The 27,660-nt window shown below is 43.8% G+C and overlaps 1 protein-coding gene across 4 annotated transcripts in view; it reads right to left on the reverse strand.

Moving 5' to 3' along the window:
- Positions 1 to 11,675, reverse strand: part of frmpd3 (FERM and PDZ domain containing 3) — a 98,624-nt gene extending 86,949 nt beyond the window's left edge. For all 4 annotated transcript variants that reach the window (XM_056770342.1, XM_056770340.1, XM_056770343.1 and 1 more), the window contains exon 1: positions 11,351 to 11,675. The gene's annotated coding sequence lies outside the window, so the exon portion shown is untranslated. The remainder of the gene's footprint in view (positions 1 to 11,350) is intronic.
- Between the last annotated feature and the right edge of the window lie 15,985 nt (positions 11,676 to 27,660).

Genomic DNA, 27,660 nt, shown 5'->3' on the forward strand with positions numbered 1-27,660 from the left:
GACGCTAAATAGTCCCTAAACATTCCATATGAATGACATGAACCATAAGAAGAAAATCACAGATGAGATCTGTTTAATATCAATTAGATTAAAGGCGGAGGAAAGGAAAACTATTTTACAGTAAGTCTCATTTGCGTCTCACATACTTCTTTTGTGGGATATGAAGTGTAAAAAATGAAAAGTTGACTTAACTGTTAATTTAAAGGCAAATAGTTCACCTAACTCAATTAACTGAGTAATGTCACATAACTGTCTATTGAAAAAAATAGTTGAAACTACTTTAGTGAATTACTAAATTTCTGAGTTCACTCAACTATTGACCCAACTTAAAAGCTTTTGTTTTATACACATTCATATATAATTGTGTTATTCTTACATACACACTCCACTTAATAGATATATTATATACACTCTCTACTTAATTAACTGCTGAAGTTAGTTTTAGTAGTAACATCACTTTGTGATTTACTTTAGACCTCAACACTGAGCACATGAGTCTCAATCATGGTAACAATCATTAAAGGAATTAAAGTTAAAAAAGGAATAAAAATATAAAATATAAGTTAAAAATATAGCCAGCAAACACTAAAATAGATATTATTTTAATAATTTAACATGCAAATTGAAAATTCTGTAATGCAACTTCATGATGCGCTTTGGACAATCACTTGGATATACAGTCAACAAAAGAATCTTTGCTGGTGCCACATTTAGACTGATTTTGTTCAGCATGCTCAAAGCAATTCATCTTCTTCTACTAAAACTTTGTTCAAGTTACTTTATTAACTTTTTTGGGAGGACAACTTGAAGTTGTAGTTTTTACAGTGGGAAATCTCACAAATGTCTCCATTAGAAATGTCACCAACATTACGTCTCCATACTCTCTAAGTATTTTGACAGTTGTCTCATTTGTTTGGGGTATTTAGTGAGAACTCTTTGAGTCATAATGGAGACCTTTGTTGAAGGTGAGTAAATATTGATAAACAGTCATATTTGGATGAACTTTTCCTTGAATTTTTGACAAAAAAACATGCCAAACTACTGCTGGAGAAAACTGACCGTAATGAGAAACAGCAACATTTGTGAAAGCGTGCCTATTCCGTGTCTTAATTCCAGAAATATGGAATTGCACGTAAACATTGAATGTCCCATAGAAATAACTGAAAGTTGAACATTTAAAGAGCTTTTCAGGTCTGTATGAAAAGTCTTTTCTTTTCATCATTATGGAGAGCAGACGGCATTGCCTGACTGCAATGCATGCATTCATCTTGCAGTAAGTTGATGTAGAAAAGTTTGGACTTTCATTAAGACCACACTAATGTATGTTTGTCATTTTTATTATGTAATTCATTGACATTTCAAAACACTTTACAAAGACCTCTGGTGATCGTCTAATTCTTTTCCTGCTTTAAAAGCTTTTCTGTGTGGGTTGTAAAGGTTTTCTCCAGACACAAATAGACTCTCTCATTTTGCCTGCTAATGTCAGCTCTCTCTCATAATGCGAGTCAGGCCTCAAAGTTGTAATGTAAGGCTGTAATGTAGCTTAACGTATTTAATGTTTCAGATTCAGAACAAGAAACACAAGTGGCATGGTAATGTATTGATTCGGGTTGCTTTATTAAAACAACAATTATTTGCACATATTTCAAATTTGAAACTAGAATTAATTTTACTGAGAAATTACACCATATGGATCCTAATATTCAAATCTCATATATGCATTAGAAGACAGTCTTCTTACTGTGAATTTAGTTCACTCCAAAACGAAAATGATTTACTTGTGCGGTCATAATCTGGTATCCTGCAACTTTTGTAGTAGGAGTTTAATATGTGTGTCTGTGTGTGTTTAAAACAGTACACAAATATTGCTAACAAAGCTTATTTTGTTGCCTGGACTCAAGAGTTTGTCTAAAACGTTTCAAATAGTTAACCCAGTATTAAACTCTGATAGTGTTGCTAACTTAGCAACTTAGCAACCTACATTTCTTACATTGTCATTATCTGTCATCAAAAGACATCATTGTCTGACATCAGTCTAAGCGGCCAAAGCGTCCGTTCTGGGGCCATACATTATTCCCTACCGGGAATACGCCCGGTATGCCAGATGGCCAATCCGCCCCTGTTGTGACATCATCTAGCGACATTTAGTGACTTCTCAGGCAGGAATTTATCTTTGAAAATAGTCGGCAACACTGATACTGATGCAATGATGGCTTTTCTGCTGACCAGAAGATTTATTTATTTAAGACACATGCCTTGTGGGTTAATGTACAATGACAGATCTGCTCTGATATGGAGAGACAATCCATATGATCAGATTCATCCGTGCGGAGCATCAGTACAACACATGTACACATAAGTTCATAGAAATGAGAATATAATTACGGAATCTTTAAAGTTGCCATTTCATGAATTCAATGATTCAGTTGTCATTGAGGTGCACTGTATGTGTGTGCATTTTCACCTCATACAAAAACAAGAATAATCTTTTCTTTGTGTGCATGGAAATGTTTGTGCAGGCATATGAAGGAATTGTTTCATCTGGAAGCATCCCAGTGAACCGAGCCAACATGTACTCTAAATGCTTGACAGTTGTCACTGACAGATGGTAGAGGCCAGATTCACACATCCAGACGCTTAAACTATGAGCTAAAGAAATGATGCAGCATTGTAAAGCTTCAATGAAATAGAAATGCGTGCAGGCATCCAGCATGAGATCTCATATATCATCATGTGTGCTTCATGCAATGATTTCTGAAGTCCAGGGAGTTTTTATTTATTTTTAATGGCAACACTGGAAAAGGTTGGTGCGATCAATCCTGTCATCCCAAGCCTTAGCCACCTCTCACGTGGAAATCTTCACTATTTATGAGCAGATGTCTTGTTTGGATGGCAAGGCTCGGGCAATACGACTGAACGATTTGAAGGCTGGATTCTGTCTCCTGGTTATTTTCTGTATGAACTGGGTGACAGGATTGGGCTGTGTTGTAATTTGCTTAATGTCATTACTGTAATTGCTGTACTCAGCTGAATGAAGAGGCAGTGGAGAATGATGCTCGCATGCATCGAGCTGAGAGCGTGCCCGCTGGAATACATGAACTTTATCAGCTGTTCTGTTTTTAGCCCCAGAATTCACAATGATAATGTTTTTACAACCGGAGAAATGTATTTTTACGCAGCATATTTCAACTCATCAGATTCAAGGACAGCAACAGGACTGAAAAATGCATCAAACAGTATTTCGAATTTAAATAAAAAACAAACGAAAACAGTAATAGAGGAAAATATGGATGTGTTCTTAAACAGCAGTCCCCCCATTTCCATCAGTATGCCGAAGAGACACTTCAACCCAAAGTCACAGTATTAGTCCATCCAGTACTGGATTAAGGAAAGATATTTCCCCATCATTAGTTTAGGCAATTTAAGCAATATATAAATCATTATATAATGGATAGCATAATAAACCCAAGACAAGATGATAAGAACTGTAACACTGTTACATGGTTTTTAATACATAAGACAAGTTCTATTATATATGTTTTCCTTATTAACGATCCAGACATTTTTTTACATCGCCTTTTCAAAACTGACTTTCGCTTTCACAGATGATATATACGTATAAAAATATGATTTGACCACTATACATCTTGATTGCTATCAGGATGTTAAGAGATTTCCAACAAACATGACATTTTTTTTCTTGACAGGAACACCCACCCTGTCTTTAAGAAACATCAAATATTTCTCTGAGTTCAAACCATTTTATGATAAGGAGACCGTCTCTGAACACTTGACATCAGACTATCGATTATCAGGATGTGTGGTCAATTGTTCTTAGATTCAGTTTACTTACTCTTGCACGATTGCAGTTCATTGCACATGACAGATTTAAATCAGAAAACACACATATCATCGCTGTCCTTCTGAAACCTTGTGTGCCCAAATTCGCTGTTTTTCAGGAAATGGAAAAAACACTACTCTTTAAATGATTGCATACTGTGTTGTCAGGAGTTGACAAGCACTTTAAATAATTTTTATTGATTAGCAAAACCAGTGACAAACGTAAAGGGTGACTAATTATAATGATTAAAATCACAATATATGGAGAAACAAGGTTTCAGAAGGACAGCAGCGATATGCAAATGTTCTTAGGAGGTCTAGGGACTGTTTTGCAATTCTAAATGATTATAAGATGTTATTCTGGTTTCAAATTTATCGTTAAATCTGACATAATGATCATCAAAATGATAAGATCTGGCATTCAAGCAGTATATGATTTCTCTCAGTCCAGTTAATGTTCTTTTTGCAAAATAGTTTTTTTGCAAATATTTCTTCAAAATGTTTCTCTAGCTCTGTATCTTAAAGGTTCTTCAGGTCTGACATGGAAAATGAAGGGATTGAACAGAAATGCTTTGAAGATAAAACGGAAATGGAAAAATCCATTAAATTCTGCTAAAATATTAAGTGAATATATCTATATGTTTTCCCACTCTCTTCCATTTTTATTTTCCTAAAACCTTATGAAAGATTTACCCACTGTTGGTTTGTGTTGCAGTAAAAGGCATGATGGAGTTGAATGGTTCAGACTTCTCTTACAAATCTGCCTTCTTTTCAGCTTATATTGTGTCTTTGAGAAGAAATCCGAAGTGTATTGAGTTATCATTGGAGGGTGTTTTGTTATTAAGACCAAAAACCTAAAAATACACTGAAATGTTTAGAATTTGCTAAACTAAAATGATCTCTTTGTCACCAGTATATCGAGCAAACGTGTCATGCTGATGTGATAACATGACCGGCGTCACTCATTTTATTTTAATTTTTTGGGCCCAAATGTATACATTGCAAATATTGTTAAATTTGACAATTTTATTGTTTATCCTTAAAAACTAAGGTGAGAAAAGATCAAAATAAATGGGTTTATCACTTTTACAGGGTAATGTATAAACAGTGATTGGAATTAAACTCACATACACTTTCTTTTTAAACACACATGTAGATTTTCATTTTAACACACACTCACACACAAACGGACACACACACACACAGACACACACACACACACACACATACACACACATGATTGGTTCATGTGGGATGTCAAAGGATAATTCATTATCTAATCAGCATTAGGCCTCTCAACATTATTTTTACACAAGTGTGAAATATGTTGTCCATTTCACTCAGGCACATTTTGCTTGAGTATCCAACACCGTGCACTGTGATGTGTGTTACTGTAAGCAGAAGCCATTTACATATTTTCAGTACAAAAGCTTAAAGGTCCAAAATCAGTCAAAACGGTCATTGGGTTTCTTATTCATACACAGGACATGCACAGCACATTGCACTGAAGCTGCCGTCTGAAGTATGAATATTATATAAGGTGTTGTTTTTGCAGCTGGGTAATTACTTTCACACGTTTTGAACGATATATTTCATTCCAGACTAAACGAAACAACAAAACCAATTTTCTGAGGCATTCAGAGGAATTAAGTTTGCTGTAGGAAACTCAAATTCTAACTTTTTCTGAGTAAAACTTCAGAAAAAACTGCTTTTTTTTCAATAGCACTAAAATGTAAGCTGGAACTTAATTTTATCCACTGGGAATCCGTTGGGTGGTGAAAAGTGGCCACTCGATACCAGAATGAAGTCAAGGCTAAATGTGACTCATGACCTGCTGAAACACCACGAGAGCACACGCTTCTGAAGAACCTCCACCTGCAGGTTTAGGGTCAAGTTCTCCCTCCAGAGCGTCTCCGTTTCTTCCATTAGTGATGCTTCATTTTCAAATCGTATCTTTACTTGCGCCGGCTGCTGTAACTGTTATTACATTCGTGTTCACAGTCACACAATACTTTAGCTGGGTTTCAGAAACGCTGTATAACTTACAGATCAGCACTAGCCCAAAATGTGTTTATTTCAAACATGCACTGATGAGTTTACAAGACAATAATTAAGTTGAATTTGATTTCTTAACTTGATAATAGATGACCTATTGAGCCGACAGAACTTCAATCTATCACAGCCTTATTTTTATCTGTGTCAAATTTAAAATGCCAAATTTCTAAGGTCTGGCGTCTCAGATGCAAACATCACATTCTTGGACTGCATTATTGAATCTTCGTGTTGGAGCTTGAGTTTCAATGTTTGATGTCCGGGTAAAGAGAATTCTGAGAATTGTTTCTAAACACATTATTGATAGAAATGTATTGTGGAAGTTAAACCTTTAAACAGTTTTTCACAAATTCTCTGTTCAGTATTTTTTAATCGGCGCTAAAACTGTGGCTCAGTGATGCAATGGAGCGTCCGGGCATGCATGGCTCCTCCCCTATCACTAGAGCAGATGTGTTTCACTCGTGCGTGTTTAAATTCAAATCCTGCCATAAAAAGCCTACTGTGGACTTAGGTCGGGAGACGCGAGTGGCAGTGTCTTCAGGGACAACAGCAGATACACCCGCAACGTTTGAGAGCAGAGAGTCCTGTTTATTTTTCCAAGATGTAATAACTGATGACTTGTTTTTTCTCGATTCTTATTTTGCTGGGTGGTTAATAACAAATTTTTCTGTTGTGTGACAAATTCAAAGCACATATTTTAAAGTCCCAGTGAAATAAAAAATGACAAAGCGTTTTTTGTAAATAAATTATCAATGTGTGTCATTTTCATTTTTAAATCTGTGTGCCCTCATAATCTGTTGTTAAAATCTGAAAATTAACCAATATCCATTTTAAATGATGTATGTTAGACGGCTTTGGCGGAGCATCCGTTGACTCCTTCCATTTGACTGTTAGTCTGCGCTCGTTCCATTTCAAAATGTAACAACTGTTTTTATAAATCCAATCAGATCGCAGAGTAAGACGAGGCCACGCCCACTGTTTTTCTCATTAGAAATTCCATTTCACTTGGAAATGCGTCAAAATGTGGAAATAAAAACGAATTTCTGGTTCACGGGGACTTTAATGTCACTTTACATTGACTTAAGAAACGCTTTAAGGATTGTGTCCATATTGATGGTAGTTTGTGCATTTCAACAGTCACAGTATAAATATACTGTATAACTTAAGTGTATGTCAGTAAGACATCATGTAAAATATATGCAACAGAAATGTCCTGCATACACACTTTCTCTTTATTTTAAATGACATTGAACTAACAAATCAAATGTACAAATGTCTAAATTAGAGCTCCTCACACCCCGAAGATTGTCTCAAACCAGTGACAAAATAACCAATAAAATAATTACATTGGTGCAGAAATTCCTGTTTTTGAAAAACATAGAAAAACATTTTCTGTAAGCGAGTCTTTTGACAGGAAATGCATAATTTTTTTATGTGTGTTTCCGAATCAATACATTCAACTGTATGATAAAAATCTTAATAATTCATTGAAACTGAGACTTAAATAAATGCTTTCCTATATATTTTTGCATGAACGTTGAAGACAACATCAAGTGACAATAATAAAGTATATTAAAACATAACTTGAGAATATTCAATGGTAAAGATTTTGTGAGCAATTTGTTTAATCCATAAGGTTATTTTATTCCATGAATTATGGAAACGTTTGCCTTATAAGTAAATACTGTATGTTAAATTCAATTGATTGTGGCCTTGGTAACATCAGCATTTCAGAAAAGATAGTTGATTACACAATAGTTTTTTTCTCTATCCACACCAGGAGCAGTAATGGCAGAGATGAGTTGGATTTCATACAGTCATGTGAATTGTTGGAGCTGTATTTAAAGCAGAACGGCTGTGCTGAGTGGCTGCTCTTTGCCCGTGGTAAGAGCTGTTTTGTGAGTAGGTGGATTCTCATCCACAGCTCCGTCAGCGCACTGTATCTTTGTTTTCATCTTTTCTGCTATACCAGTTTCAAAAGGTTTCCATGGGAACTAAATGGAGATCACTCCCAAAAAAATGCATAAACTGTGATGTGGCAATGGTCAGAGGCTCTGCTTTGCCTGTAATGGAGTTTGTCTGAAAGCCTGAAATGAATGCTGTACTGTATACAGCATTACAATACATAATTCACCCGTTATGAATCCCAAACTGACCTGTTTAATACAGTCGAACCAAAAAATTAACAATTAATTACACCAAAAATGCTGTTTGATAATAAATGAGTCCCCAAAATGACCGTACTGTGTATACCCTTATAAGCAATTGGTATATTGATTTTATAAAAAGATGTGACCCAGACACAATTTTATAAAAAAAAAATCTGGACTCAGTAATGCCTTCCAAAGTGTTCCTTACTGTTATAATGGTCCATGGCCATTGAAGGAAGACAGTCAACAAAATAATCGGAAGCTTATAAATAAAACATGCAAGAAACATGCTTTTCAACCTATTATTTCATTAGATATTGAAAAAAAAAATTTTTTTACTTTCTTCAGTTTTGAAAATTTAAACGTGACCATTTATTAACAAAAAATTGAAAATGAATTGATGACTTCTTGTTTCAGTATCACAGCACACATGCACTGCATGAGAGATAACAGTGAAGTGTGATGGAAACATGTTTGTCTGTAATGTAAATAGCCTGCAGTGTAATTGGTGAATTTGGTGAGCCGTCGATAGCGTGGGTGTGTTTTCTCTAACAGCTCTTCATGCGTTACAACACTGCAGCAACTTGCTATTCAATCTGAAGTTATTCACATCAACTTTCTTCTGAAATAAACACACAGTATATTGAAATGTTTTCTGCTTTTCATTGAGTTGTACACAATTCTGATGAATGTCAAGATTTCCTTTTCTAAATATATAAAGCTTCTTTATTAGTTCTGTGTATTGCACACTGTTTCTTCTTATGCATTATGTGCCATTCTTTGTTACTTTTGTGTTTCTTATACCTTTCAACTCCAATTTTTAGTGTGGTAAGGTTTAGATGACAATAATCTTAAATCTCCTGAATTATAATCATATTTTTGGCTGTAAAACATTTTTCATAATACAAAACAAGCATAAGTAGTAAAAACTGTATCAAGGTGAAAGTTGTCAGATGTAAGCTCAAGGTTAGATGTATTGAGGTTTTTTTTACTGTTAAGACTGTTTTCATGTTTATCTGTGTCAAATCAGGTATTCAACAGTATTTTCAGTAACACATGAAACTTTTATTCAATGCATGTTTTTGTAACATTGCTTTTGTGTTTGTCCTTTGACTCCTTTTGAATCCCTTTTAAAATATCGAGTCATGTTTCTAATTTTAGACCATTCTCTAACCTCCCTCGCCATACTGAACCCAATAAAGACACAGAACGTGTTTAGACTTCGAACCAGCAGGACCCTTCTTCTGAAAGACTCAAATACACTGAAACTTCTGTGAAACTTTAGGTTTATGGACTGAATACAGAGTCAGGTTTAGATAACAGCAGCTCCTGGTTGGGATGGCCCCTTTAGCCCCTGCTGGTAGATGCTGTAAGTACACAAAGCTGTGCATTCTCCCCAAATATCATTTTTTTGCACGAAACATATTGTTAATAGGTTAATATAATGGTAGATGTTTGATTTATTTTTGGACTCTTGTAACAAAAATATGTAAAGGGTCTTGGATTTTATGGATTCTTGTATTGCCATCAGCCAATCGGAGGCGTTGTGACATAATTATCCTGCAGCATGTGATATTGACTCAAAAAGCTAAGACGTAGTATTGAGTATTGAGTGAAAGATTTTGAATGAAGTCATGCCATAGCCATTGAGATGACCGCAAGTGCTAATGGCTAGCCTTCTAAAAGCCTTCTGAAAGTACTGTTTTATAAACTGTATATACTGTTATACTGTATATACAGAATGGCTCACAACAAGCGTTGGAAAACAAAAATCTGTACAAAACAAGCCACTTACGCCGTGCACTACCCATTGAGATATAGAACAGCTTATGTTTAATATATTGCATGCAAAACTTTATCTACAGAACATTAAAAGAGAAATACATTTTACTGTCCCATCACAGTGTAACAGCATTTACCAGCAGGCTCAAAATATCAGAGCAAGCCATCCAAAGCTTGACCCAAAAGCACCTTCACTGGGGATTTTCTTGGTCCTTTTCTACTAATGGTTGGGTCTGGCCAAATTTGACCCAACCGTGGGTTGAAACAGCTCAGCTTTTTTTTAGAGTGTTCCCAGGTGTCATGGCCATGTTACGCAGATCAACGGTTTGATGCATGTTGTGTTAACAATAGCACACAGCTCTTTTTCAATCAGACTGTTATCGCGTTGTATGACATCTGAAAACGGGTGTATTGCAAAGGTTTGTTATGCAAACACACAGCAGCTACGTCAATCTGGATGTCGGCCATTGCGCTAACAAGACACAGAACCTCATATAACCGCAAGGTCCTCAAGAGGCCATTTGACAGGTTTAATCATTTTTAACGAGAGTGTATCGGACATGTGAGTAAACGAGGAACCAAAGAGAGCGTGTTGGAGACTGAGTACAGGTGACGTGATTGTGCAGTTTTCAAACCTACCAAAGAATCACACATTAAAAAACATAAATTACTCAGTCAGACGTCCCCATATATTCTCCATGATCAACAAACAGGATTTCCACTCATCGCTAAACACGGCATTAATCTATAGCAGACATTAACATTTCCCCCACAGCTCAGTCGCCAACACACCACAGCAATTCAGCCAGCTTTAGATTTTCTGAGATTCGTCTTTAAAATCTACCATCATTATTCACAGAGATGAGCGAGGAACACACAAATGTAAACACAGCTGATTGTGTGTATGCTTAATGCGTTAAATACTGTTATTGAGCTCATTAGCACAGATTGGCTGCAGTGAGCTGAGGTACAAAAAACACACACGTGTGAATCTTCAACCAGCGCTGAACCTGCAGCTGAAAGACCCCCAACCCCCCCAAACTGTCCACCACAGGGGCTTTCAGAAAACACCAGCCTACTGCAAAAGCAGCAGTTTCTCAGTCAATATGGCACTAAATGCTCGCTAACTCAATATCAGCGCTCAGCCAACGGAAGACGAGCAGAAGCGAATGACGAAGCCATCTGACGGTTGGTATATTCAAAGTTCCTGCTAATTGACATGTGCTCTGAATTACGATTAGACCCATGGCTTCTCTCACTCCATATAATGGAAAGAACTCATGGCAAGATTCATAACTCTATAGATGAATTGTTGCTGTATGATTTATCACACACTGGCTGCATTTTGATTTCGTGTTTGCAAACTTATCAGAACCATCCCTCCAACACGTCCATCACACAACAATAAGTGCAGCCTCCAGAATACCGAGAAATGAGAGATATAATAGACCTTCGTCCCTCTGGCGGATCACATTGATCTTTTCTGAGGTTAAACATGTTAAACTGAATGGCAGCTGGAACCTTACCTGTCTCTGAAGAAGCGTTTGTATGCGTCTGCTGCTTTCAGTCTCAGCAGTCGTGCCCTCCTATTTGGGCAGCTCGAGTGCTCGCTGGCTGTTGTACAGGTGGGGGTTCAGAGAAAAGAAGCTTTTCACTGCTTGCCCGTTCACCCAGGTCATTGCATTCCGTCCTGGCTTGTTCTTGAGCGGACAGGGGGATGGGTGGCTGCTGGGACCCCTCACATCTCTGGCGGATCCCCGCAGTGTGCACTCACTTTCAGCTACAGTGCGGAACTTTCCCCTGTATTCTCCACCTCGCTGGGTTTGGATGCATTTCCCTTTCTTTTGTGAGATCCGGTGAGCGTGGCTGCGATGCAGTGAGGATGGAGCGTGAATGCAGGAGAGGAGGGGAGAGAGAGAGCGAGAGAGGGAGGGTGCGGGAGAGAGATTCATTTATTGGCATAAATCATGAGAAGAGAAAGGAGGAGGGTCTTTGGAGAGATTACATGTCAGTCACGTCCACATGTGGCTGTGTGCGAGCATGTTTCTCAGGAGAGGCTCTCTGGACACAGGCGATTACGGGTGATGTTGCTTTGACTGTGTGCTGGGTTCCACTGCCCGTCCTTGTGCCGTACCAACAGAGCTCGTATACCCGTCAGGACTGGACGATCGATCACACGCGTAGGGAATGCAATGAGGCTGTCTGCAACTCCCCGGGCGAAAATTTACATTAAAGACTACCGCAGGAAATATGGGAGAGATCCGGCCGGCTGCCCTTTGAAAATCTCCCTGGAGAGGAGTTATTTCACAGAGAAAAAGAGGCTGGGTTGTTAATCAAATAACGCTGCAAAGTCTGCAGTGTTAAAAGGCCAGGCCGGCACAGGACACACGAGTAATGATGATCTCTGAAAGAGCTGAACTTATGTTGACCATTTCACTAGGACCTTAAGGTCAAAACGAAACGATTCACAGCCCATTTGACTTATTTCAGGTATTCAAAAAAAGGTATGATGGGAAGTTTTTCATCCGTGCTGAATTGATGGTGACAAGAGGGCAGATGTTTCCTCAGGATTAGGACTTCACCCCATCAGACACCAAACACTTTGAGAAACATCACGCTGGAGGTCACGATTGCACTGGATTCATTCTCTTAAAGTGTGCGTAACATACAGGGTTTCTGCCAATCTCATATTAATCTTGAGTACCTATAGAGTAGTATTGCGTACTTTGTATTTTCGAAGAATATTATGTTTGATCACATTAAAAAAAGATAGATACAGCTTTACGATTGTTTCCGAAAACATACGGCGGTGTAGGGGGGGAGGGGTAGGCTGAACTAAAGCACGTGCGCACCCATTGTCAACAAAACACAGACACCAGTTTCACTCACCACATGAGGTTCATGTCTGGTATTTTTTAGCACTGAATGTGAACAAACAAAAACCTGAACTTCACAAATGTATGCTCTCACTCTCTCTCCTGCACACAAGTGAAAGTGACGTCTGCACATGCTGCTTCTCCTGCTCTCATGTGGCCGTGCCGCGTGCTTTTCCGTGAGAATTGTCCAATAAGGATAAGAAAAGTTGTTACGAAACTGTTTTATATGTTCGGAAAAAACTTTTGGTCGTTGGGGGAGTGTATCGAGCACAGAAATACTACGTAAAACGCCCAACTCATTTTTTGACAAGTTGACTATGTTAAGCATGATAAGACAACACGTTTAACATGGTAAAGAAGTCAGAATGCATGACACACCATTGCAGGGCCGCTTTAACAATCTTCTAGCATTACCCAACAGCTCACAAGCTCTAGTTAGACATAACAGAAAAGTTATATTAGATGATTTTTGGAATCATGTGAACAGAGGAATCCTTGTTAATAAGCAACATGTGTTTACATTAATCAAGAAAATCAGAGCTGTGAGGGTTGATGAGGAGAATAGATGAGAATGTGACAGACAAACACAAGACAGAGAGCATGTGGCAGAATACCAAACAGCTTGTGAATGACAACATTCCCCTATCAGATAGGGTCGAGTTGTTGCCAGGGCAATACTTTCAGAGCGGTTGGGATTTTCACGTTTCTATGTTTGTACAGTTGACAGAAATATGAGGCTATGAATGTTCAGCATCAGTTGTTTTAATTTGACTTTTTAGACTTGAATGAAGATGGCAGATATTTTTTAAGTCTTGTGTCATTTATGCAATCTTTGTAAAGCTTGTAATGTATATGACTGAATGTGGGAAATTCTTTCCAATGACAACAGTCGATGTCATTTCTTTCTTTTAATTCAGCTGCTGCTGAACAGAATTTTACACTACCTGAAGAAAACCTTGAACACATTTGTATTAGATATTGGCATCTGGAAATGGCAGAAGATAGATGTGACATTGTATCAGCTCTACATGTTGTAGAATGTGTATTAGACAGTATGGATCTCTTGAGATCTGACCCATACGCCCCAAATTAAATGTTCCCTCACCGGCTTTGTTACCATGGGATATTCTGACCTCTGTCTATTGATAAGTAGACATGATCTTTCTCAGATGTCTGTGTTCAAGTCAGGAGTGAAAACTATGTGTCTGTCGGCTCAGCTTTGAATCAGTAGGATTAAATCAAGATAGAAATTTAGGGAAACACTCCGAGGGTCAAGATTTTCAGTCTGTATTATAAGGAAAGAAACCAATACAAGCTTGTATGAATGATGATAGACCTGCAACATGGAGAGAAGAAGACAATGTATTTGTGAATGATTATGTGATAGAAAACAACAGGAGTTTGTGTAACTATGGAAACTCTGGCAGCGGGAGCCTTTGGTGGTAGGTTCTGGGATTCCCTGGAGTTCAGTTTAAAGTGAAGATAGACTTGTTTAACATTAATGCCCAGTGGGCTTGACAGGAGCTGACATGTTTGGCTGGTTTGAAATAGTCTGTGTGTTTATTATGCTTGAATCCCAGAAGGCCTGTTTCAAACCAATGTCTCCACTTGTCAAATGCTTGTTTGATGCCCAGGATTTCTTTCACTGAATGTTGATTCACATTATTGCACCCTTCACATGTTTTGAAGTCCTTTTCAGGCCTTCTGTATATTTGTGATAGTGCTGTTGCGCTTTCACATCCATTTAGCATCACGGTGTACAGCAAAGAACCATGTGAATGAGATTTGGAGTTGAATGCGAGTCAAGAAACAGGCTGCTCACCAGCTGTTAATGAGGAGGGGAATAGGGACAGTGCTAATGAGAAGAATCTGTTCTTCAGCAGATGTGACTCGAGCCCCAGTCCATCCAAACATGCTACCTAGGAGAGTTTCTGTCCATTTCCCCTGTTATCCCATCTTCCAACACAACTGCATCGTTTTTCTGTGAGTTTGGGACAAATAAAGACCACTGTGGGGGAAAAGGTTTCAATTTACATGGAGGGTTTTATATCTTATGGGGTGTTTTATTTCTCACTGCCCGATGAAGATGTGATGGACATTTTTTAATGCCAAAGTTAGGTACCCTGGAATCTCCAAGGACTACTAACCAACAGTTTCTCTGCCTCACACCTCATTAATACCCTTAAAAGACTGGTCTTCATACAGATAGGAGCCCTCGTCACAGCCCATCTGGTTTGGATCCCAGCTGTTGATGACCCCTGGATCTGCATGCTCCAAATCGTGTCCTCCCATCTGGATAAGGCTGACACTCATGTCAGTAATGTGTTCCGTGACTTTTTTCCAGCACATTCAAAACAAATATCCCATTGTGGATGCAATCTCAAGGCAGTGCATGTCGGTGCCACCACAGTGTGCTTGTAACTATGGAAACAGATGGTCATTCACCTGACGCCTGGGACCTCTGGTGGGAGGACTGGGAACATTTGGGTGTGAATGAGAAACTCTTGAGAAATGAATGGGCATAATTTTGTTACTGTTTTTAATATTAATAGAACATTAAACATTTATTCTATTATGTCTGCTTTTTGTTATGCAAAGTGATAAAGGACCCTAATTGTCTCTGTGTGTTTTTTACACCTCAAAGAAAATCTATAACCAATACAGGTATAGGCTCTCACAAAAATATGTCTTGATTTCTCTCTGGATTGATTTATTGATTGATTGACAGATCATTTTGGCCTGCATCAAAGCATTGAGTCAATGACTTTCTTTTATATTTTCACGGAAGTAATGCTTAAAATAGCCTGCTGAATCCTGCCAGTCAGGGCTCACAGGGCCGATAGCCATGACAAAATCTTAACTTCAGCTGTAAAGTCCGAAACTAAGATCTGAAAGATATTTTCATGTTCCACATTAACACGGTAAATCAGAACCCTTCTTAATATTCCACATAATTATGGCTGAAACTGATCATATATTTAACCCTGGCATAATCACACATCTTCTCTCAGTCATTGCTGTTATATTACATATCAGTAATAACCCTGTCATAGAGCCCAGGGCACACATAATAGAGTGCATTAACAGAGTGTAATAGTCTTGTGGTAGAGTCCAACCCGCTATCCAAACAGGAGAAAAATCTAAAGTCCAGACATGATGTTACTGCTCTGTTGTTAACAAAAAACGATAACCTACAGCTACCATACACAGATTGAGCATAAACGTGGAGTGTGAACACACATCAATCACAGCCAGAAAGAGTGAGAGAGAGAGAGAGAGAGAGAGCTCAGGGCAGTCCTGTCACAGTACAATGAATGAGCCAGCCTTAATACAACACCTGTACAATAAAACCTTCTCTACTCACACAACAACAGCTCGCAGTGACCACAGCCGGTCAAGCTCCAAAAATGATGTAAAATAAACAAATGCAATATTTCTTGAATATCTTTAATCATCTACTTATCAGTGCTTGAAGTGGGTCGATCTGCACCGGTATATAGTGCCGGCACTTCTCTATTTTAATCTTTTAGCGTACGTTGAGCTTTTCTTACATACCTGCACTTTTCACATGTTTCCGGTACTTTACCACTGGTGATGACATCCCACTATAGGAGGGGAGCGCTTGTGCTGCCTTCCATACAACTAGGATTTTGGATATTTCCACCTCAAACCCAGAGATAAATGTCTGGAATAGCAAAGTCGGACAAGGGACCTCTGAACTCACAGATCGATCAAACCCGTTTTCAGGGAGACGCGTCATTTTAAGTTACGATCAAGAGCCTTCTAGTGAGATTAGCACAGAGCCAGACATACTCTATTTATAAGGAGAAGGGTCTGTAACACTTCCATTTGGAGAAAGCGTAACCCAAACAGCATCCATTGACGACTTGCCTGTAGTCTCCTTTCCTGCATTCCTTATGTTACGAAAGGTTGCAGCCTTTCTATCTAGTGGCTTTGGCGGAGCTACCCAATGTCAACAGATTGACCAATCAAATGGGGTATATGGAATTCCAGCCAGTAGCGTAGCAGAATTTAGATTGCATAAAATAAAAAATAAGGAATTGTTGATTTGTTACTCTGGTTGAGTGCTTTGTGCTCTCTGCTGTTATCAAAGTTATTGGTTTAATTGTGTCACGTGTTGTGTGTAGTATCTTGACTTTTGCGCCAAGAGTTTAATTAAACAATACATGTATATATTTTTTATAAATTACGAAAAGATGAGCAAGAAGAACATGAGTAGACTGCTAAATATATACATTATACTTCATTTAACGTCTTGTAGTGTTCTTGTGGTTTTCTCACCATCGAACACTCCGCCTTGTCGTGTAAAAGCCGCTGCGGTTCTTAATCCTGGTCCTCACTACTCCCCTCTGCATATTTTGTATGCGTCTCTTACCATTTCAATTTAAATCAGGTGTGTTAAACGAGAGAGACGCCAACTATGCAGAGCGGAGGGTCTCGAGGACCAGATTAAGAGCCGTTAGGCTATATTTATGTCTGCTAGAACAGTGAAATGAGCTGTATAATACAGGTGTATCATTTTAGTACCTATAAATATCTACATGTTTAGAAAACCTATAGTTCCCTTTCTGTCGGTCTCTCGACGTTGTGTCGAGAACGACAGATGGGGTTCGCCCTTGAGAACCAATCTGACTACTATAGAAAAGGCCAATGAAATTTGCCGAATGAAATTTGCATGCTGGGCTCCGCCCCCGGATATCCAGTATAAAAGGAAGCCGGCGTGCAGCATTCATTTACCCTTTGTTCTTCAGAGCCTTCGCTCATGACTACAAACTGAACGAATTCTATGAATTCTTCTTCTTCTACATTGCCGGATCTACTACGTGTAGCAGCGGATCGTCCCTACCTGCAGCGACCTTCCCCTGGGCGTCTCGGCAGTTCCGAGGTGTGTGAGATTTTATCTAAAAGTCCTTTTCAGGACTGACTGAGCATTCTCCAGCGCGGCTGTTCTCTTTGGTGCGGCAGGGAATGGGCACGATCGCTGCATTAGGTGTGTGGGCGTCCAGCACACTGAAGCAGCGTTCGTTGACACATCTGCGCGCACTGCGGGCAGATTGTCATTTAGAAGTTGCGGTCACGGGTGGCTGTCTTCCTACGGGAACCAGCCACCATTTCGTGTGCTACCCGGGCTGTGACATCTGTGGCTACGGCCCCGACGTTAGCAGCGTTAGTGATATGGGGAACTCTGCGAACGTAACCCGCCAGCTAAGTGCTCACGGGCCGATCGCACCCCGATTCGCACTGCTGAACGTTCCCCAACTGGCGGTGGCATACCGTCCGGATTCTCACGCACACACGTCGGGAATGATGTGTGACGTAGATGAGATGTCGCTCGCAGCATCGGAGGGAGACTGACATCCGACTCTGATGAATCCGAGCTCCACCCCCAGTGGTCGAGTTAGGAGGAAGCAGAAATGATGTCATTCATGCTAACCCGGGTTTCCGGAGGTGCATGAGGAGCTGTGTAAAACTTGGAGCGCTCCACTCACGGACCGCTCCAGTAAAAACCAGCTCCACCTCCCTTACTTCCCTCAATGGTGGGGCAGCCAAGGGCTGCCTCCTCTCTCTTCGGCCAGGCGTTGAGAGAGCCCCACGAGGGTAAGGCCGACCTGGGTATAATGCAGGATCTCCGTGCCGCCGCTGACAGCGCTCTACGGGCGACTAAGGCAGCGGCACGGGCCCTGGTACGGACGATGTCCACTGTAGTGGTCCAGGAGTGACAACCCCGGCTATACCTTGTGCAGAAGAGTGACACCAAGGAAGTCCGCTTTCTTGCTGCACTCATCTCGCAGGGTGGGTTGTTGGTAAACACCGTCGAGGACTGCGCTCAGCAGTTTTTGACGGTGAGGCAGGCAGTGGCAATTAACCACATTTAACCGAACCTTCACAGCCCCGGCTCTGATCAGACACTGGTTAAGAACAGGCATTCCATCCATCAACAAGCAAGCACCCCCTGGTGGTTGGCTGGGCAGAGCAGCCTTCCCCCTTATGCCGGGATACCATGTGACCTAACAGATAGTTCTAACCGGCCTGGTGCTATCAGACGCAGTAACACCCCCCCCCCGTGGGCTGTTCCGTCTGCTATACCCTCATGACAATGGTTCCCACACATGGTAACCCATGAGCTTCCCCAGGTGGACCTCCACCTCGCGGTTAACTACCCAGTCCGCACGTTCCATGCGTTCTCCTCCAAGGACGAGACCATTTATATATCTCCACCATATTCCTCCCCATGGGTAGGAGGTGGCCTCTGCAGCCCTTCTCTGATTAAGAGTTGTGCTCACCCGGTGTAAACCCGAGCCGGACGGCCTCTCGTCAGTAGAGAGCTAAGGCCCCGTCCGTGAAAGGTTACCGGTCAGGGCTGTACCCATCTTTCTCCTAGAAAGCTCTGGGACCCCCGACCACCACACTGGAAGGTTACAGTATCACGAAGCTTCGAGCTGACACGCCCAGGCTTGTTACCGTCGCTTCGCTGAGATTGTGACGTGATACAGCGTTGTGGCGTTTTCCATAGATAACCCCATCTGTCGTTCTCGACACAACGTCGTTGTGTCCCTTATGCCACAAACACATATCGTCTTCTGCTGCAGTCGTGAGAGGCTCTCAGGCTCTTCAGAACAAGAGGTAAATGAATGCTGCACGCCGGCTTCCTTTTATACCGGATATCCGGAGGCGGAGCCCAGCATGCAAATTTCATTCGCCAAATTTCATTGGCCTTTTCTCTAGTAGTCAGAGGTGATTGGTTCTCAAGGGTGAACACCATCTGTCGTTCTCGACACAACGTCTCGTTCCCTCCATCAGGGAACTGAGGTTACATACGTAACCAAGACGATATACATAATGGCCCCCACATTCACAGACAAACCCACTCAAAAATCAAATTCTGATTCAAGCCAATCAAATTACAGAGGCAAAGAAAGAACGTTCAGCCAATCAAATTGAAGAAGACGGACTGCAGACGGGCGCTGATGAGAGTGTAATGAGATCTGAGAAGGCAAACATGACAAAGCCAAAAAATATAAATAGTAAGATTTCAGAGATGCAAACTACTTATCTTTTGTGAGTTTAAGTTTTTACGAAATGTATTATTTTAAGTGAACATTTGTCACATAACGTAAGACTCGTCTACAGACTAATCGACTTGCCTAAATACAAAACAGATAAGATAAAAGCATATAAGGCACAAGATATGACTGTGTGTATATGATGGATTCAATTAACAGAAGAATTCAATAGACTGCAGAATTATTATCACAGGTAATGAAAGATGATTTTGTGGTCAAATTGGTATTTAACAAAATCAGTTGTTTGGCAATCCCTCCTTTAGTAAATATTTTGTACCTGTTTGTCTAAATAATGTTTTTCATTGTATACATTTTTAAATGTGGTAATAAATTGCATATGCAAACGTGCACAAGAGAGTAGCGGAAGACTTTTTTCCCACTTCAAGAACTACTTCTCATGATCTTAATACTTAAAGGGTATTAAACATTAGCTCCTCACTGCAGAATACAAGATCCAGGGGCCGATGTTGGACCAGATCCAGTCTCCTCCCACTGCCTTTAACTGGACAGATTCCTACAGCAGTTTTCTTTATCATTTCTGCATTTAGTCGTAACTACAGTTATTCATTTGATGGAAAAACAGACTTGCTGAAGACAAACTTTATTTATTAACATATTTGTAATATCACATTTTTTGATGTGTTATGTCACAGGTCGGGGTGGGCCAAGCGTAACTGCACCCAACCCTAAACCAGGACCACCTCGAGGAGCGTGTCAGAGACGAGTCGGAGACAGAGATAAAATGTAACAAGTTTATTTCTGAAGTTAAAACAATTGGAAAATCCTAATTTAAATCCTCTTCCTTCGTCACTCTCAGTGGTCGAAAGCCCACGGGACAGTGGCCAAGGTCTCTCCCACCCTCTTCCAGAGTGCGGGATCCTACGGGGAGTGCACGGGGGACCGGTAAGTGGCCAGGGGAACTCCGACGGGTGAGTCGGGCCTTATGTTTCCCACAGGGGCAGGGTTTACCATAGATGAACGATGGACAGGTGGATAGGCAGCACGGACACAGGGCCGCGAAAGGGGACGAGCACTTCTCACAGTCCAGGTGGGCCAAGGAATGTAGCTGACTCAATGTCGACTGGCTGCAAGCAGCTTCTTTCACAGACAGGAAGGCTATTTCCAGCAGATCACACAGCTTTCACACTCGTTCTCAGAGGGGATGGACACTTCCCACAGCACGAGTGGGCTAAGGCATACAGCAGGCTCCCGTCAGCAGTCTGAACAGGCTCGCCCCGAGAACCGACAGGATAGACACTCCAGACAAGGCGTACAGTTCTCCTGCTAATATGACAGAGGGGTTTAATTCGACACAGATTTTATTCGTTCTGACATCCGGCCAGATGGCGCAGATCACCACCACTGAGCTCTCATTCCAAGCAGTAGACCAGTATGACACATGGGGAGGACACGGCAATAAGGAATAATTCTTCCACACACACAGCAATTCCACCTCAAACATACAATGTGGGAGACACGTCAATTTGGACACTGCAGTTCCACTTCACAAGGTGTAAGTAAGGCCAGCACTCACCCATGGGTCTCTGTCAAAAGAGCTGCGATCGTCGGTGTTTGAGCAGGATGCTTTGAATATTTCTCCACAGACACGGACAGAATTCACATCACCAGTTTTAATTGGGGAAAGAGGAGAAAAGAGGTCGGTAATGAATCAAATACACTCCAAACAGTGATATTTGTAATCGCAATCCAGCACTCCAAACCACATCCAATTCAGTGTCGAATACACGCATTTAAGAGACTCAGTTTCCGCTTGCTTAACTCTCTCCTTCAGCCTTTACAGTGTGCTTTCTTCTCCCTCCAATGCCATCAAGTCTCTCAGTCAAGTCAACAATGTTACTTTCCTCTTCACACAATGTTACTTTCCTCTTCACACAATGTTACTTTCCTCTTCACACAATGTTACTTAACTCCCTCTTCAGCCTTTATAGTGTGCTTTCCTCCTCCTCCAACGTTATCGGGGCTCTCTCAAGTCAGCACTTTCCTCTTCGCACAATGTTCCCTCACCAATTGCAACTCCCGAATAAAGGACTTCTCAGCGAAGGAGAACCACCCCAACCGTCCCTTTCTCTTGCCTTTCATGTGTTTTCAAGTGCCTAGTTAATTCTCCACACCTGATGTCGCGTAATCATTACTGTCGTCAAGGCAACAGGTACACAGTGGCACGGGGAGCGGTGTTACATTGTTATCCTCCCGGAGGGAACACCAATCCAACAGAACAGTTCCGCTCTCCATTTGTCACACCGTGACATACCCCCCTGCCAAACCGTTCTAGTCCCGAGAACGGGATCCAGACACCCAGTCTCCATACCTGGCTGGGGGCCGACCTCGGTTCTCCCGCTGGGACCGTCTGGCTGGGGAAGGGGGCTCTTCAGGCCGTGGCTCTATGCCTAGTCCCCTGGGGACTACTGCCCATCCCACCAACTGGGGCGTCCATGTCGCTTCAACCGGAGGTTTATCTGCAACAGGAGTAGGATAGTTCGGACAAGGGCGACCAGATTGCGATGCAACACCCGCTCTGGACCGGCTCTCCCTTCGGGACGAAGGGCATACACCGGCTGGTCTGGGTGTGGTTGCCGTTGGACTACATAGGGCTGGGATTCCCACCGGTCACTCAATTTGCCCTTCCCTCGTCGACGGTTGTCTCTTACCAACACCCTCTCCCCTGGCAGTAGCGGTGCCTCACGAGCCGTCCGGTCATACAGCCTTTTGTTCTTCACTGCAGCTTGATTAATCCGGCCTGAAACCTGCTCGTAAGCTGACTGGAGACGCTGATGGTGTCTTGTCACCCACTCAGTCAGACTACTCCCTTCCTCCGCTGCAGCAGTCCCCAGAAGCAGATCAATTGGGAGCCTTACATGCCTTCCGAACATCAGGTAGGTTGGGGCGTAACCAGTAGTACTGTGTACGCTGTTATTATATGCCTGGACCAATGCTGGAAGTCTGTCGGCCCAATGGCCCTGCTGTTCTTCCTCCAAGGTCCCCAGTAGGCTCAGCAGCGTCTGGTTGAATCTCTCACACCCTCCGTTCCCTTGGGGATGATAAGGGGTCGTATGGGTCTTCTTCCCTCCATACAGTCGGCACATCTCCTGAATCACTCTGGACTCAAAGTTAGGCCCTTGATCAGAATGGAGTACTTCGGGGCACCCGAACGGTTGTACCACGTATTTCCACAGGGCATCGGCGGTGGTAATGGCAGTCTGGTCCAAGGTGGGGACGGCCCAAGCGTATTTGGTGAATAGGTCCGTGACCACAAGGATATACTGGATCCGGTCCACCGGTCGACCCAGGGTCAAATAGTCCATGGCGACAATGTGCAAGGGTGCTTTGGCCTGGATTGGAACTAGCGGGGCCCGTACCTCTTTCCTGGTCTTAAACAGTATACAACGTGGGCACCCTTGGAGGTAGGCCCTTGTCGTGCCCTCCATCCCCGGCCAGTAGAAGTATCGCCGCAATAGTGCTGTCGTCCTCTCTTGCCCTTGATGCCCCATTCTGGTGTGATACGCTTCCAACAACGCCGGCCAGCGTCCCTCGGGGACCACCACCTGACAAACCTTGTCGCCCAACCTGGGATCCTGGAGGGCCCTGCAGATCACTCCCTCCCTCAGGTAGAGTCTCCTTCTCTGCCCCAGCAGTCCTCGCACTGTTCGGGTCTGGGCCCGGCATTCCTCTCCCTCTGGCCATGTTTTTCGACTCAGCCAAGTCCGGACCGACAACAAATCCTCATCCTCGCCCTGCCAAGACCTCCAACGCTGCGGGTCCCATCCCCAACAACCAGGGGGCTCTTCCGATGGTTGCCCTGGTACCTCCACAATCCCCACCATCAATCCCTCGTCGTGCCCTACTTCGAGTGTCACTACCGGGCCCGCCGATCCTTCCTCCGGCAGCCTAGACAGTACATCGGCATTTGTATGTTCCCTCCCAGGCCGGTACCGAAGCTGGTAATCGAAATTCGCCAGTTGTGCCACCCATCTCTGCTCCACCGCCCCCAGCTTGGCGGTCTGTAGATGTACCAGCGGGTTATTGTCCGTAACTACTTGCATCTTCGCTCCCCACAGATAGTCTTTGAACTTTTCGCTTAGCGCCCACTTCATTGCCAGTAGCTCAAGTTTAAACGAACTGTAGTTGGCGTCGTTCTTCTCCGTCGGGTGCAAGCTTCGGCTCGCATAAGCAATTACCCTCTCTTCTCCTTGTTGCCTCTGAGCCAAGACAGCTCCCAAGCCCAGGTTACTAGCGTCGGTGTACAAAATAAAAGGCTGTGTAAAGTCGGCATAAGCCAGAATCGGGGCCTGTAGTAACTCCTGCTTGAGTTTCTGGAAGGCGGCCTCGCACGTAGGACCCCACTGGATCAATGGGGACCCTCGGCCCCGAACTCGTCCCGCACCTCCCAGCAGCTGATTGATCGGCTTAGCGATTTTGGAGAAGTCCTGGATGAATCGCCTGTAATATCCGACGAAGCCCAGGAAGGATCTGACCTGGCGCACCGTCTTAGGGGCAGTCCACCCCTGCACAGCTGCCACCTTCTCCGGATCAACAGAGATCCCCGCAGCACTCACTATGTGGCCCAAGAATTTTACCTCCCTTCGGAAAAGCTGACATTTATCCGGCTGGAGCTTCAGCCCATACCTCTCCAGGGAGCGAAAGACCTGTTCGAGATGTTGGAGATGGGACCCGAAATCCGGGGAATAGGTGATCACGTCGTCAAGGTAGACGAGAGTAGTCTCCATTAGTTGGCCGCCCAGGCACCGCTGCATTAGCCGTTGGAAGGTGGCGGGGGCGTTGCAGAGCCCGAACGGCATCCGGTCCCACTCATATAGCCCAAAGGGAGTAGTAAACGCAGTCTTCTCCCTGTCCCGCTCATCCACCTGTACCTGCCAGTATCCGCTGGCCAGATCGAGAGTTGAATACCAGGCTGCTTGTGTGAGGCTTGTAAGGGAATCTTCTACTCGGGGCAGTGGGAAAGCATCCCTTTTGGTCACCTGATTCAGTCTTCGATAGTCCACGCAGAACCTCCAGGAACCATTTTTCTTCCGTACCAGTACTATCGGGGCAGCCCACGGACTGCTGCTCTCACGGATAATTCCCTTATCCAACATTCCTTTCAGGAGGGTGCGGACCTCAGAATACAATGTCGGGGGCACAGGTCGATAGCGCTCCCTACTGGGCGCAGCCTCCCCGGTCGGGATCTGATGCTTGACCGCATCCGTGCGGCCGTAATCCTCGTCATGGGTGGAAAATAGGTGCTGCCATTTCGACAAGAAACTCTGTAACTGTTTTGCTTGATCCTCTTCCAATCCCTCTCCCCGTAACGACTCTCCCTCAAGGTGTGTCGGCAGTCCTTCTCCAGCTTCCCCCACGTGTCGACCCGTCTGTGCCAGGGCCACCTCTACCACTGTTGGGCTCACTTGACTGAATTCAACTTCCCCTTGCTCTTGAATTTGCTGGGGCTTCACCGAGGTAATTCGGGCTAGGCGCTGATGGCGGTGTAGGTGGATCGGGAAAGAATTCAAATTTCGGACTTTAATCGAGACCCGACCTCTCCTAACAGTCGCCAGCCCTCGGGCGACTTCCACCTTGGGGCCATCCAAGTAGGGTTCCACCAAAACCCCCTCCTCAGGGCTGTAGAGCCGAGGGGGCACTCTGGCCCAGACCATGGCCTCACTTCGGGCAGGAATGGACAAAGCATAACGGCAGGCCAATCTCCCAATACTCTCACGTTCACCTTGTTGCTCAGCCAGACAAACCCGGCGACAATCGGCTTTAACCCGATCCCACTCCTGTCCATCTGATGTCACGGCTGCTCGTGCTGGTCTGCCCTGGAACAGTTCTTCCCAACACTCTGAGATAACGTTCATGCCCAATAGGGCGCGATAAGACCCCAGGCAGTCGTCCCGTACTACCACCACTCCTTTCTGGGGTACAACAACCCCGTGTATCTCCAAATCCGTCACCAAATATCCTACATATGGGATGTCGAGTCCATTGGCCCCCCGCAGAGTCAACCAGGGGGCTTCGGCCATCGACCGATCCTGTGCGCCAAACAGCTCCCGAGTCAAGCTCTCTGCAAACAAGGTTACTTGCGACCCGGTGTCCAGGAGGCATTGTACTGTCCGGCCATTGACCTGAATCGCCACCACCGGGCAACGGCCTACCAGATGTTCATTGGGAATTGTAGGAAGTTGAGGGTCTAACAAGGGGGTCCCGACCACTTGACCCACAGTGGCCGGATACCCTAAAAATCCCCTTGCGATGCCCGTCTGGAGGGGCACTGACGGAAGTAGTGACCCGGTTCTCCACATCTATTACAGAGAGGACGACCCTGTTCATCCCACTGGAATCGAGGCCCACGAGGCCGAGGTGGGCGGCGTTCTGGGGGATGACCCCCATCTGAATACGCCCGCTCCCGTGGCGAAGACAATGAATGGGGATATTCTCGGCGAAGCTCTGTCATGAGGGACTTAGACAGTTCGGACAACTGCTCGCGTACGTCCCTCTTCAGCTCCTCCCGAAGGGCATGCTTCCAGTCCGGCGTGACAGGGGGCGGAGGGCTACTAATGACATTTGTGGCCAAACAGCTGGAAGGCTCTACACTCGCAGTGTGGTCACATTCAAGGGCTAGAGCTTCTCCTCGCAGTTCTTCAAAGGTGAGCCCGGGCTCTCGTCGAAGTTGGACCCGCAAGCTCTGACGCACAGGGCCTTCTCGTAATCCCAGTAGAAATTGATCTCGCAACAGACCTTCCCCATCACCCAGACCGTGGTCCTGTCTTCCTTTCAACCGGGAGAACTGCTCCCTCAACTGTAGTGTGAATACACGGACGTTTTGTCGAGGCCCTTGCCTACAATTAAAAAACTGCGTACGCAGGACAGCTACCGGGGTGGTGTCTCCATATTGCCTCGTGAGAAATTCGAAGATGGTTCGAACAGTCGTCCGAGTTTCTTCCGGTGCTGCCTGTACCTCCCTTCTTGCTTCTCCCTCCAACGAATTCAGAACAAACTGTACACTCTGGGGGGCACTCAGACCTTGAAGCCCGGCCAAATATTCCACCTGGGTCTTCCAACACGACAGGGTCAATTCTGATCCAGGGCCTCCGTACTTCTGGGCCCATGGGGCTCCCATAAAAATCGGCATCGCCTGTCGTCGCCCCATCGGCTCTTCCTCTTCAGCCATCTCGAACTCTGATCGCTCAACTCGAAGCGGAACCCTGCCGACTACGCCAAGATCTGTCACAGGTCGGGGTGGGCCAAGCGTAACTGCACCCAACCCTAAACCAGGACCACCTCGAGGAGCGTGTCAGAGACGAGTCGGAGACAGAGATAAAATGTAACAAGTTTATTTCTGAAGTTAAAACAATTGGAAAATCCTAATTTAAATCCTCTTCCTTCGTCACTCTCAGTGGTCGAAAGCCCACGGGACAGTGGCCAAGGTCTCTCCCACCCTCTTCCAGAGTGCGGGATCCTACGGGGAGTGCACGGGGGACCGGTAAGTGGCCAGGGGAACTCCGACGGGTGAGTCGGGCCTTATGTTTCCCACAGGGGCAGGGTTTACCATAGATGAACGATGGACAGGTGGATAGGCAGCACGGACACAGGGCCGCGAAAGGGGACGAGCACTTCTCACAGTCCAGGTGGGCCAAGGAATGTAGCTGACTCAATGTCGACTGGCTGCAAGCAGCTTCTTTCACAGACAGGAAGGCTATTTCCAGCAGATCACACAGCTTTCACACTCGTTCTCAGAGGGGATGGACACTTCCCACAGCACGAGTGGGCTAAGGCATACAGCAGGCTCCCGTCAGCAGTCTGAACAGGCTCGCCCCGAGAACCGACAGGATAGACACTCCAGACAAGGCGTACAGTTCT

Source organism: Triplophysa dalaica, chromosome 16, assembly GCF_015846415.1.
Source record: "Triplophysa dalaica isolate WHDGS20190420 chromosome 16, ASM1584641v1, whole genome shotgun sequence".
NCBI lineage: Eukaryota > Metazoa > Chordata > Actinopteri > Cypriniformes > Nemacheilidae > Triplophysa > Triplophysa dalaica.